Source organism: Leopardus geoffroyi, chromosome C3, assembly GCF_018350155.1.
Source record: "Leopardus geoffroyi isolate Oge1 chromosome C3, O.geoffroyi_Oge1_pat1.0, whole genome shotgun sequence".
NCBI classification, from domain to species: domain Eukaryota; kingdom Metazoa; phylum Chordata; class Mammalia; order Carnivora; family Felidae; genus Leopardus; species Leopardus geoffroyi.
Window position 1 is genome coordinate 33,924,526 of NC_059338.1, and position 12,111 is coordinate 33,936,636.

Consider the following 12,111-nt stretch of genomic DNA (forward strand, 5'->3'; position numbering starts at 1 on the left):
AAGATACATTAAAGCCCGTTTATGGAGGCTTTTATTTTATTTTTTTTTTTAATTTTTTTTTTTCAACGTTTATTTATTTTTGGGACAGAAAGAGACAGAGCATGAACGGGGGAGGGGCAGAGAGAGAGGGAGACACAGAATCGGAAACAGGCTCCAGGCTCTGAGCCATCAGCCCAGAGCCCGACGCGGGGCTCGAACTCCCAGACCGCGAGATCGTGACCTGGCTGAAGTCGGACGCTTAACCGACTGCGCCACCCAGGCGCCCCTATGGAGGCTTTTAAAGAGCATGTTAGAGAATTTGACGTCTATTTGATAGGCGGTGAGAAGAGATAGAAGGCTTTCTTTTTTTTTTTTTTTTTAATAATAAAGTGCATTTATGTAAGTGTTCAACTTGATGAGTTTTTTTTTTTTTTTATTATATGAAATTTATTGTCAAATTAGTTTCCGAGATAGAAGGCTTTCAAGAAAGGAAGTCATAGGGACCGAACACAGATTTCTCTCATGACAGTATGTAGTATATACAGGTCGAAGTAGGAAAAGAACAGAGGCAGAGAAACCACATAAAGGGCTGCCGGAGAAGACAATGGTGACCTGAACTGGGTGGTGGCAGAAATAGAAAGAGAAAACTAGACATGGGAGAACTGGAAAATCAAAAACAACTCATCAAACTTCTTGACTCATCAAACATTGGAGGATGAGGGAGAGGAAGGGTTTAAAGCTGAGTTTGAAATTCCATTCCTGGAAGCCTGGATTGATCTTGGGGTCAGAAGGTGAGGCTTCTGGACAGGAAATGAGTAGTTCCCTTTGGATGTGCTAGTGTAATGTGTTTGTAAGATTTCCACGAGGCAACAAAAACTGTCAGTCTGCATTTAGGAGAGTAATCAGGTATAAAGAGGTGGTTGTGGGGGCGCCTGGGTGGCTCAATCGGTTAAGCGTCTGACTTCGGCTCAGGTCGTGATCTCGCCATTTGTGAGTTCGAGCCCTGCGTCCGGCTCTGTGCTAACAGCTTGGAGCCTGGAGCCTGCTTTGGATTCTGTGTCTCGCTCTCTCTCTGCCCCTCCCCTGCTCATGCTCTGTATCTCTCTGTCTCAAAAAAAATAAATACAAAATAAAAAGAGGTAGTTGTGGGGGTAGTTCTCTTACAGGGAAGAGTTAAAGCCACGACAGCAGGTACAATAATGAAATATATGGAGAGAAAACTTTTTGAAAAGGAGAACCTGGGACATATCTATATTTGGGGATGAGAAAGAGAAAAGGAGGTAAGAAGAACGAAGCATTTAGTAAGAGAGAGGAATCAAGAAAGTTTAGGGCGATGGAAGCCAAAGGAGAAGTGTTTCAGAAAGGAGATTAGCAGCAGGATTAGGGGCTGCCAAGAAATCGTGACATGAGTTAAAAAAAATTTGAACTTGGAGATAAGGACATGCCTGAAAGAGCTGTGTCCACAAGTGTGGGAAGAAGTCAGATTGGAAGGCCACAACGGGAGGGCCAGGGAGGGACTAACAAGAAAGAGTAGGCAGGAAACACAGGAGACCTGGAGAGTTAAGCATCTCATGACAGAAGATCAATGGAATTTGAGGTTTTTGCAAGATTTGGGGAATATTTCAGGATGAAAGTCACCTCGAAAATAAGAAAAAGAGCAAAAAAGATCTCTTCTGAAACAAGAGTGAATAGGAGAGAAAATCTCAGGTGGGGAGAAGCCGAGGAACGATTGTGTGGTAGAGTAGGAGGCAATATCGCCTGCTGAGAGGAAGACCATTTGGTGACTTGAAGAGAAAAATTTGGAGCAGTCACTGTGGAAAGTAAGGAAAAGCACTCCAAGAGATTGGGAAATGGCATTTTGAAGATTCCCCTTGAAAGGTGGTATTTCCTTCGACTTAGCTCTCAAGACCTGGCACAATCTGGAATCCTCCTCTATTCTCATTTTGGTCAGTCAACAAATCTGTCTCACCCTGTGACCTGGTTATGTTCTCTTAACCTCTAATAGCGTTCTCAGTCTCATCTAATATTTCCACTTTTCATTCAAAGCCCAGCTCAAATCTCCTACCTCTGTCAAAGCTTCCATGGTGGTTCGACTCCATCTTTTCTGAGACCTTCATGAGACTCTTGGTGTTTATGACAGAAAAAGGGAAGTTATCGGGAAAAATTGCTCTTTAATAGCAATCTCCTGAGCACACAAATCTTAATCCTGAGGATTAAAACGTTAATTAGATAATGTCAGAGTTTGGGGTTCTTCCTAGATCTGTATGATCACCAGCATGCTGGCCCTTCATTGCATTTCTCTGAGCAGCGCTCAGTAATTGACCAACTTCTGGAAGTCATCTGGTGACCAGCACGCAGTAGTAGCTGTGGGGGTAGTCGTTAATTAACACGTATTGAGTGTTGATTTGTTCCAGGCAACTCGGCATATGGCAGGGATTCAGTGAATTTGTTAACCGCCCCCCCCCACCGCCATTTTACCATCTTGGGGTGGAATGAACACCCGCAGAGGGTAAAGTCACCAGTCCCTGAGCCCCAGGAGGGCCTGCTGGACCTACCATCATGGGAAGTGGATCATTTTCGTGGACCTAGTCTCAACCCTACAGTATCTGAGTTTTCTAGGCTAGCTGGAGTGCACTGTGGATGTCTGTCTTGTGTTTATGAAAAGAAAAAAAGAATTCTGGCATCAAATTCATATTATCTTTCCACTTAGGGGAAATGGTTGGCGGAGGAGCAAATAAGTGATTGCAACATGTTATCAAGGATGAGGGTTGGTGCAGAGGAAGAGGGTTAGGTAAACACCAGTGCTTTATTTCCATTAATCATTCACGAGGCTGGTAGAAAGTCTCTCCCCATCGACTACAATTCAGCCATCCCTGACCAGTCAACTACAGGGCTGAATTCAGGGACTTTTTGGTGGTACAATTACCAGCTAGCTTCAGGGTAGTCTGGTAAACTCTGATCTGGGGAGGAAGTAAAACTATTAGAGATCCAGACGCTTTTCTCCCTTGAGAAACAACCTGAGGCACCACGACAGAGTCTTCTGCTTCTTCCTCAGCTACCCGAAGGTCAGTGGATTATTTGGGGTACCTTGGGGAAAAGGCTGGTGGTTCGGCCCTTTAAGGAGAACAAGATTAGAAAGATAAGACAAACACACACTTGGGGGTATTTGCAGCAGAAATCTTTCCATAAGTTTTTAGGAGGTTATGTGATTTCACAAGTACTTTTAATCCCTCTGAGCCTCAATGTTTTTTTTTTTTTTTACTATAAATGGGGGAATAATAATGCATATTAATAAACTAAAGCAGAAAGGAAGTAAGATGTCACTCTTGTTATTGTATCTAAAGGTCGAGCGTGTTGGTTCATTGATTCTTTACTATCTCTCCACATAGGGGAGTTTAAGACTAGGATACCTCTGACAGGTAGACCAGACTACCCAGAGGGGTCCATAGAAGACCTGGTTTTTATAGTCTACCTTCTAAAAATTGGTGCAGTGCCCTTCGGAGATTTTATTAACCATTCCACGTCTCCTCCACCACCACCAGCAAAGAAAGATCTTTTGATCTGATGATGAGAAGACGTTGGTCAGCCTCCAGTTAGTTTCTGAAGCTAGACACCTTAACTGTTCTCACCTCCTTTCTCTTCCTCACTTTCTGAATCTGGCAATGTTGATTACTCTTCCTTCTTGAAATTTCCTTCTCTCTTGGTTGGGCAAGACACAGTACTATTCTTGTCCTCATTCCAACTCCTTGACCACTCTTAGCTGACTCCCGTTCTCTCGCTAAATATGGTAGTACAAAGAGAATGACAATTCAAGTATCCAGAGTGGGCAGAAGTATCAGAGAAGGTTTGATACACTTGAATATAATATGAGCACACAAGCAAGGAGCTGATGTAGATAAAGAGATTCTAGGAAAGAGGTGCAAGTGTGGAAGCTAGTTCTGGAATCTTAAAGTGATGTGATTGAGCGTGCAGGTATAAACAAGGAGATATCAGCTGAGACCGAAGAAAACTATTACCCTTTCCAGAGGCATCCGAGTTTTAAAAGAGGAAGCGTAGACAAAATAAATACACATACTTAAAAAGTAATCTCTAACTGAGGCACCTGGGTGGCTCAGTTGATTGAGTGTCTGACTCTTGAGTTTGGTTCAGGTCATGATCCCAGGGTCATGGAATCCAGCCCTGTATGGGGCACTGTACTCAGTGTGGAGCCTGCTTAAGATTCCCTCTCTCTCTTTCTCTCCCTCTCTCTCTCTGCCACTCTCCCCGACTCTCCCTCTAAAAAATGAAAAAAATAATCTCTAATGGAAGGAGAAATTTGGGGCCTGAGAATTTTCCTAGCGCCTCTCAAATTGTACTGCAGTACGCCTAACAATAACATTTTTAAAAAAATGTTTATTTATTTATTTTGAGAGAGAGAGAGAGAGAGAGAGAGTAGGGCAGGGGCAGAGAGAGAGAGAGAGAGAGAGAGAATCCCAAGCAGGCTCTGTGTTATCAGCACAGAGCGCAGGGCTCAATCTCACAAAACATGAGATCACAACCTGAGCTGAAATCAAAAGTCAGTCACTCAGGGACACCTCGGTGGCTTAGTCGGTTAAACATCTGACTTCGGCTCAGGTCATGATCTCACAGTCTATGAGTTTGAGCCCTGCACTGGGCTCTGTGCTGATGGCTCATGCTGACAGCTCAGAGCCTGGAGCCTGCTTCAGATTCTGTGTCTCCCTATCTCTCTGCCCCTCTCCTGCTTGTGCTCTGTCTCTCTCTGTCAAAAGTAAACATGAAAAAAAAGTAAAAAAAAAAAAAAAAAAAGTCAGATGCTTAACTGACTGAGCCACCCAGGCACCCCACCAATGATATTTTCCACCACACACCTGTCACGTTGACTGTAGCTCTTGAGTTGGTTTCACTTTTATTGGAATTCAAAAGGTGATGATGTCATTGAAATGCGAGGATATTTACTAGGGAAGTCCTAGCTTTTCAGTGGGCAGCTAATAGAATTCTAGACTTTGTACGGAATGGAAAGATGATCTAAGTTTCCTGTCATCATTTGTGAGATGAGAAACTGACCCAAGGAGCTGACATGGCTTCTTCAAGATCACAGAATTAGACTGTGGTATTGACTGAGGCTCAAATTCAGGTCCTTGCCTCACAAGTCCTAGCCTCCAACCCCATCCTCTGTGGTCTGCTGAATCCTGTGCAGGTTCTGCTGAGGAACCACAGGGAGTAGTGATGGCAAACGGCGGATACCACCCCTGGCCCACCGAGTCACCATACTCTTTAGTTCACTAAGAACCAGTGAGGAAAGTGGGCTCACTGTATCATTTATGTCTTCGCAACTTGCAAAGCACTTCACAGATATTATTCCATTTGGTCCTCGGGAAGGCAGTTAATCCTTCTCACTCGGAAGGGAAAACTATATTGATTTATTTATGTCACATTTATTGGATAACTATTATGTGTCGGTTCCAATATCAGATCAGCACCAGGAAGTTGAACAAGCATCTTTGTCTCCAAGGGACCCACAATCTATTTTAGGAGGCAAAAGTGAATAGATAGTGAATAGATACGATACAATGTGGTATTACAACTGAGGCATCAGCAAAATACTAGGGGCACCTGGAGGAGGCTGATATTTCTCGGTGGGGTTGGACAATTCGTCATTAAGGAGGTGACATTTGACCTGGACAGTGAATTAAGAGGCGTTTGGAGGTTAAGCGCATCCATGCACATGAGATATTATATGCAAATGCTTGCAGGTGTTTCAATAAATCCAGGATGTGTTTTGGGAAAGGTAAGCACCTGCATGAAGTTGAAGTGCAGTGTTTTAAGTGAGCAGAAACAGAGGGATGTTTGGGAGAGGTATGGAAACCTTGTAAACGGAGGACCACAGGAGTTTCAAGCCAACTGCTTTTTAGGAATATAACAACATCAGCCTGGAAGCTGGCTTAGACCTGTTTGGAGGTTTCTGCAGTGGCCGAGGGTGGGTGAAGGGAATTACGACAGCCTAAACCCAGACTATGGACAAGGGTTGTAGGAGAGAGTGGCAGATTCTACTGCTCCTATGGCCAACGTGATAGGACTTGGAGACTCTGAATATGGGAAGGGACAAGAGAGAGGAGGCTGGGATGAGTCAGGTTTCTAGTCTGGGCGGCTGCGTGGAGATGATTACTTTAGCTGAGATCTTTGACACGGGGGTCAAGTGTGTTGGAGAGAAGACAGTGGGTTTCATTTGGGATATGTTGGATTCGAGGTGCCTGGGAGATACAAAGGAAGCAGTTAGGACTTTCGGAATTAGACCTTAAGCTTAAAAGAAAAAAAAAAAAAACAGAAGAGAAAAGATTTTTGCTTCAGTAAGAAATCTAACAATCAGTTATCAGGGGCTGGAGGGTTGAGGAAATAGGGAGAGCTTGGTAAAGGGTTATAAGTTTTCATATATAAGATGAAGAAGTTCTGAGGATCTAAAATAAAACACACGAACTATATTTGATAACACTGTATTATATAATTGAAATTTGCCAAGAAAGTAGAACTTAAATGTTCTCACACACAATAAATGGATAAGTGTGTGAGATGGTGGATGTGTTCATCAACAAGATGGGTGGTGGGGCACCTGGATGGCTCAGTCGGTTAAGCATCCGACTTCGGCTCAGGTCATGATCTCATGGTCCGTGGGTTCGAGCGCCGCTTTAGGCTCTGCGTTAATAGCGCAGAGCCTGGACCCTGCTTTGGATTCTGTGTCTCCCTCTCTCTCTGCCCCTCCCCTGCTCACGCTGTCTCTCTCTCTCAGAAATAAACATTGAAAAATTAAAAAAATAAAAAGATGGATGGCCGGGGTGGGGGGGGGCAGTCTTTTCTCAAGGTGCACAAATATGAAATCAGAGTGATATGTTCTTTAAAAATCTTAAAATTTAGTCACTTACACTTCAATAAAGCTGATATTTAAAAAAAGAAATCCAACAGAGTGAAAAGTTTGAGTTTACTTTCAGGATTACATGTGACAAGTGCGCTGATTTTGTTTCTGGATTTGCAAAGAAAGCTCACAGGTGTTTGTCACAGTCAAAAGCAGCAATGTAATTTAAATATGATCCCAGACAAAAAATAATTTGTGAAGGTAACCCGTTGGAATTGTAGACTTTTCCAGAGTTGAAAGTTACAGCCAAGCGGCAGAGTAATGATCTCTAAAGTCTTAGAAATAACCTCTGCAAGGTCAGTTTTATGATGCAGGTACCTGCTTTTGTGAGACTACAGGGGTAGACAAAATATTTCCTCCTTATTTTGCCGAGATTTCTTCAACCAACTTGTAGAAACTTTCACAGTTTGGAGACTCAAAATTTACATATGGGACTGAATAGGGCAGCAAAAGAGTTTTGTTAACGACAGAGTTTATGAAGCGTGTAAGTTTTTGCACCTACAGAAGACAGTTGGGCTCAGAGGTCTGTGAGTGATTCCTGGGTGATGGTCATCATCACGGGAGTAGGTGAGTTCCTCTCCGGAAGACGATGAAGACTGGGGGGGAAGAAGAACCCCCCAGAACAGGCCCCCAGGGGTGCCAGAGTCTCTGCTCTGGGTGTAGTGTTGGGTCTCACGATCACCAAAGGCCACAGTGAAGACCCAACCAATGACTTCTGGGTCAAGTCCAAGTGCGCTTTCCTCTGCGCTGGGGTTTAATTGAAGTTCCCTTGTGATGCAGGCAGACGTCATTGCAATTGTATATCATTATTCTGATGATGCTTTGACTCCGGGAATTCTGGTCCTGTTAGGGTCACATGCCAACCCCGATCCCCTCACTTCCTTCTCTAACATTTCTTCTCAATGTTTTCTGAGTTCCAGCTGTATGCCACGCCAAGCTACCTCGCAGCAATTCCGAGGGGCGTGTATAGTTTTCATTCCTATTTTATAAAAGAGGAAATTGAAGCTTAGAGGAGCTGCGTATCTGGCCCAGGGCCACACAGTTCCCATCTGGTGGAACCAAGATTCAATCCACATAGCCTGGATCTGACTCCAGAGCCCATGCCCCAGGGCTTGGCCACATACTGGCCTCTTGTGTCCCCAGCACTGTGTCTGTGGCCTCGGCGTGAGGCTGAGACATGAATTCCTCACTCTAGTGTAGGGTCTGTGTGTGTGGCTGCCTTTTATCTCCTGTCATAGCCTGTGGAGGGAGGGGAACTAGTTTTTGTTCATTCTTTCCCTCCTCACGGTCCTCTGTTGAATGGTTGAGGATATGAGGACTTCAGGTTAAGGAGGGGGAAGAGCCTGGGGTAAAATCGTTGTGGTCTGTTCTGATTAAGAGACAGGTGTGTCTCACCTTAAAATCAGTAGGAGCTCAGGGTCGCCCGGGTGGCTCAGTCGGTTAAGCATCCGACTCTTGGTTTCAACTCAGGTCATGATCTCGTGGTTCGGGAGTTCAAGCCCCACGTCGAGCTCTGTGCTGACAGCACAGAGCCTGCTTGGGATTCTTAATCTTTCTCCGTCTCTCTGCCCCTCCCAGTCGCTCTCTCTCAAAATAAATAAATAAATTTAAAAAAATTTTTTAAAAAATCAGTTAAGCTCTGGCCTTGACAAAATAAACACTGTTAAGAGTAGATATGGATGTGGGGCAGTATTACCTTTCTTTAAAACATTTTATCATTAGGTGCTTTTTTTTTTAATGTTTATTCATTTTTGAGAGAGAGAGAGTGTGAGCAGGTGAGGGGCAGAGAGAGAGGGAGGGACAGAGAATCCGAAGTGGGCTCTACCCTGACATCAGAGAGCCCTACTTGGGGCTTGAACCCATGAACCACAAGATCATGACCTGAGCCTAAGTTGAACACTTAACCAATTGAGCCACCCAGGCGCCCCCGTCACGAAATGCTTCTGCATGTGAATTCAACAAACATTTATTGAGTACTTTAACTGTGTGAGGCACAGTGCTAGGTACTAGGTGAGGCAGAGACGAGTAAGCACCCACCTCTGACTTCAAGGACCTTGCGGTCTAGTGTTGCGGACAGACTTCGGATGTTAATTATAAGCCAAGTCAGAATCAAAATGATAAACACTGAGTTGTAATTAGAATATGGAGACTGGCTTGGAGGAAAGAAGGGGCCATTGGATAAGGGGCTGGCAGAATGAGTAGGAATTAAAGAGGGAAGAAGGACCAGCAGGTGATACGGGCAGGAGTGTCTTTTTTTTTTTTTTTTTAATTTTTTTTTTTCAACGTTTATTTATTTTTTGGGGGACAGAGAGAGACAGAGCATGAACGGGGGAGGGGCAGAGAGAGAGGGAGACACAGAATCGGAAACAGGCTCCAGGCTCTGAGCCATCAGCCCAGAGCCCGACGCGGGGCTCGAACTCACGGACCGCGAGATCGTGACCTGGCTGAAGTCGGACGCTTAACCGACTGCGCCACCCAGGCGCCCCGGCAGGAGTGTCTTCGGAAAGTATTTGGGACTGTCAGACATCCAGGTTGTTCAGGCCAGCCAAAGCATGAGGGCTCAGACCAAACCCCCGAAAAGGTCTTTGCCAGAAGCCAACTGAGTGAGTGCCAATTCCTGAAGGATCAGTTTGCTGAAACCAATTTGCTGAATTTATCGGATTATCAATTTACTGACCATTGTTTTTTTTTTTTTTAATATAATTTGTTGTCAAATTGGCTCACATACCGTGTGTAAGATATACTCTTGGTTGTGGGGGTAGATTCCCATGGTTCGTCGCTTACCTACAACACCCAGTGCTCATCCCAACAAGTGCCCTCCTCAGTGCCCATCACCCGTTTTCCCTCTCCCCCATCCCCTAGCCACCCTCACTTTGTTCTCTGTATTTAAGAGTCTCTTATGGTTTGCCTCCCTCCCTCTCTATTTGTAACTATTTTTCCCCTCCCCCACGGTCTTCTGTTCAGTTTCTCAAGTTCCACATATGAGTGAAAACCTATGGTATCTGTCTTTCTCTGACTGACTTATTTCACTCAGCATAATACCTTCCAGTTACATCCACGTTGCTACAGATGGCATGATTTCATTCTTTCTCATTGCCAGGTAGTATTCCATTATATATATAAACCACATCTTCTTTATCCAGTCATCAGTTCTGAACATTGTTTTAAATATGCATTTTGAATATACTCAATGATTACAAATATATGAATTTTGAACATAACTAACGAATATGTTCTTTGTAGCAGTATCTTAGGTATTTCTATTCAAATTCTTAAAGGTAGGGATTTAATCTTATGGCTGTGTTTTTATAAATATTCTCATGAATATTTTCCCCTGGTATATCCAATGTGTATATTTTTATTGTGAACATAACAACTGCAACAATTCATATGAGTAATTTTCACTTTATAGTACTAGCCTCTTGAGTTTTTATAGCCAAATTTTATTTTGCCAATGCATTGGTATTTTTATTTTATTATTATTTTTTTTAATTAAAAAGCTTCCATTTAATTTTTTAAAAATACGTATGGGTATTCTTATATCTCTTTCCTCAATTTCACTGAAATTCAACAAACACGAACTTATCAAAAATTGAAGAAACTCATTTCTATCGTTTTTACTGTTCATAACAGTTTTTTTTTTAATTTTTTTTTAACGTTTTTATTTATTTTTGAGACAGAGAGAGACAGAGCATGAACGGGGGAGGGTCAGAGAGAGGGAGACACAGAGTCGGAAGCAGGCTCCAGGCTCTGAGCCATCAGCCCAGAGCTTGACGCAGGGCTCGAACTCACGGACCGCGAGATCGTGACCTGGCTGAAGTCGGACGCCTAACCGACTGCGCCACCCAGGCGCCCCATGTTCATAACAGTTTTTATTGGATGGGAGAAATTTATCATACTTGCAAATTTCACAGATGATTTGGTGCATTGTTTTTCACTATGTGGAACCAGCCTTACCCCCGTCTGTCTCCTGTCTCATCCAGATGGTTAGGCAAGAGGAAGAGAGAGACTAGAGATCAGGAAGGAGAAAAGAGAGGCGCAAACAAAAAAGAAAGGTGGTGTGTAAGGGCCCAAAATCTGGTCCTGGCTCCTTTCTACCTCTTTAGACAGCTTGCATGTATTTGGTACATATTTTGTAAACATATTTTAGTAAGAGAATACATTTGATAAGTTGGTCATCAGATTGAATTTATTTTTTCAGCAGAACTGTCTTAGCAGCCATGTTTGGAGCTCAGGGACTAAGCTGAGCATCAGAAAGAATTGCCCACAGCCAACGGCAGCTGAAGGCATTGCTTCATCAGAAATGAATTTTGGAAAGATGAGGTTAAATGAGCCATTACTCAATGAGGACATTAGGCCCCTCCACATAGTGTGAAGGGTCATTATAAACTTTTCCCCCCCAGTAATGTGGAACAGAAATATAGGTCATCATAAATTGTTTTTTTTTTTTCTTCTACAACGTGGGACAGAAATATCTCTGAGGGAAATTTTGAGGGCCCTCCCTTTATTTACACAGATATGTGCATAATATGAATTATGGACACATGGGAAGTGTAGAATTATCTGGATCTAATACGTATCAGAATAAAAGATGAAATTCAGTATTTCCTTAGGAGTTAACTTCATACAGTCCTTTGAGAACAAGGACTATTTTTTTTTTTTTTTTGATGTTTGTTCATTTTTGGGAGAGAAAGACAGTATGAGGAGGAGAGGGGCAGAAAGAGAGGGAGACACAGAATCCGAAGCAGGCTCCAGGCTCTGAGCCATCAGCACAGAGCCTGATGCAGGGCTTGAACGCATGACCCGCGAGATCATAACCTGAGCTGAAGTCGGACACTTAACCCACTAGCCACCCAGGCGTCCCAGAGAACGAGGACTATTTTTAATGTAAATTTAAGATACATTGTTTTTCCCAAAGAGAACAGGAGTGGTGGAGAGAAAAGTGTCCCTCATGATTTTGCTTAAAACAAGTCTTTAAATAGTCTGATTAAATAATGAAAGTACATTTGTCACATAAATTTTTACTTTTCTTTGTATATCTATATGTATATCTATAGTTATATGTATCTCTCTATAAACCATTCTTTCAAAACTGCAAATTGCTTGATGGTTTATTGTCTTTGTTGACAGTTGTCATGAGGAACTCTCAATACTACACAGATCTGGCTCCTTTTCTCTGTCTCATCATTTGCCTGCCTTTTGGTTTTATTTTGTTTTACATTTGT

The 12,111-nt window shown here is 43.1% G+C and overlaps 1 protein-coding gene across 2 annotated transcripts in view; it reads left to right on the top strand.

Annotated features, from left to right (window-relative positions):
- Nucleotides 1–2,805: 2,805 nt before the first annotated feature.
- Nucleotides 2,806–12,111, top strand: part of C4BPA (complement component 4 binding protein alpha) — a 53,020-nt gene continuing 43,714 nt past the window's right edge. The window contains exon 1 of one of the 2 annotated variants that reach the window (XM_045456725.1): nucleotides 2,806–3,044. The gene's annotated coding sequence lies outside the window, so the exon portion shown is untranslated. The remainder of the gene's footprint in view (nucleotides 3,045–12,111) is intronic. The other variant, XM_045456724.1, reaches the window with a different exon arrangement.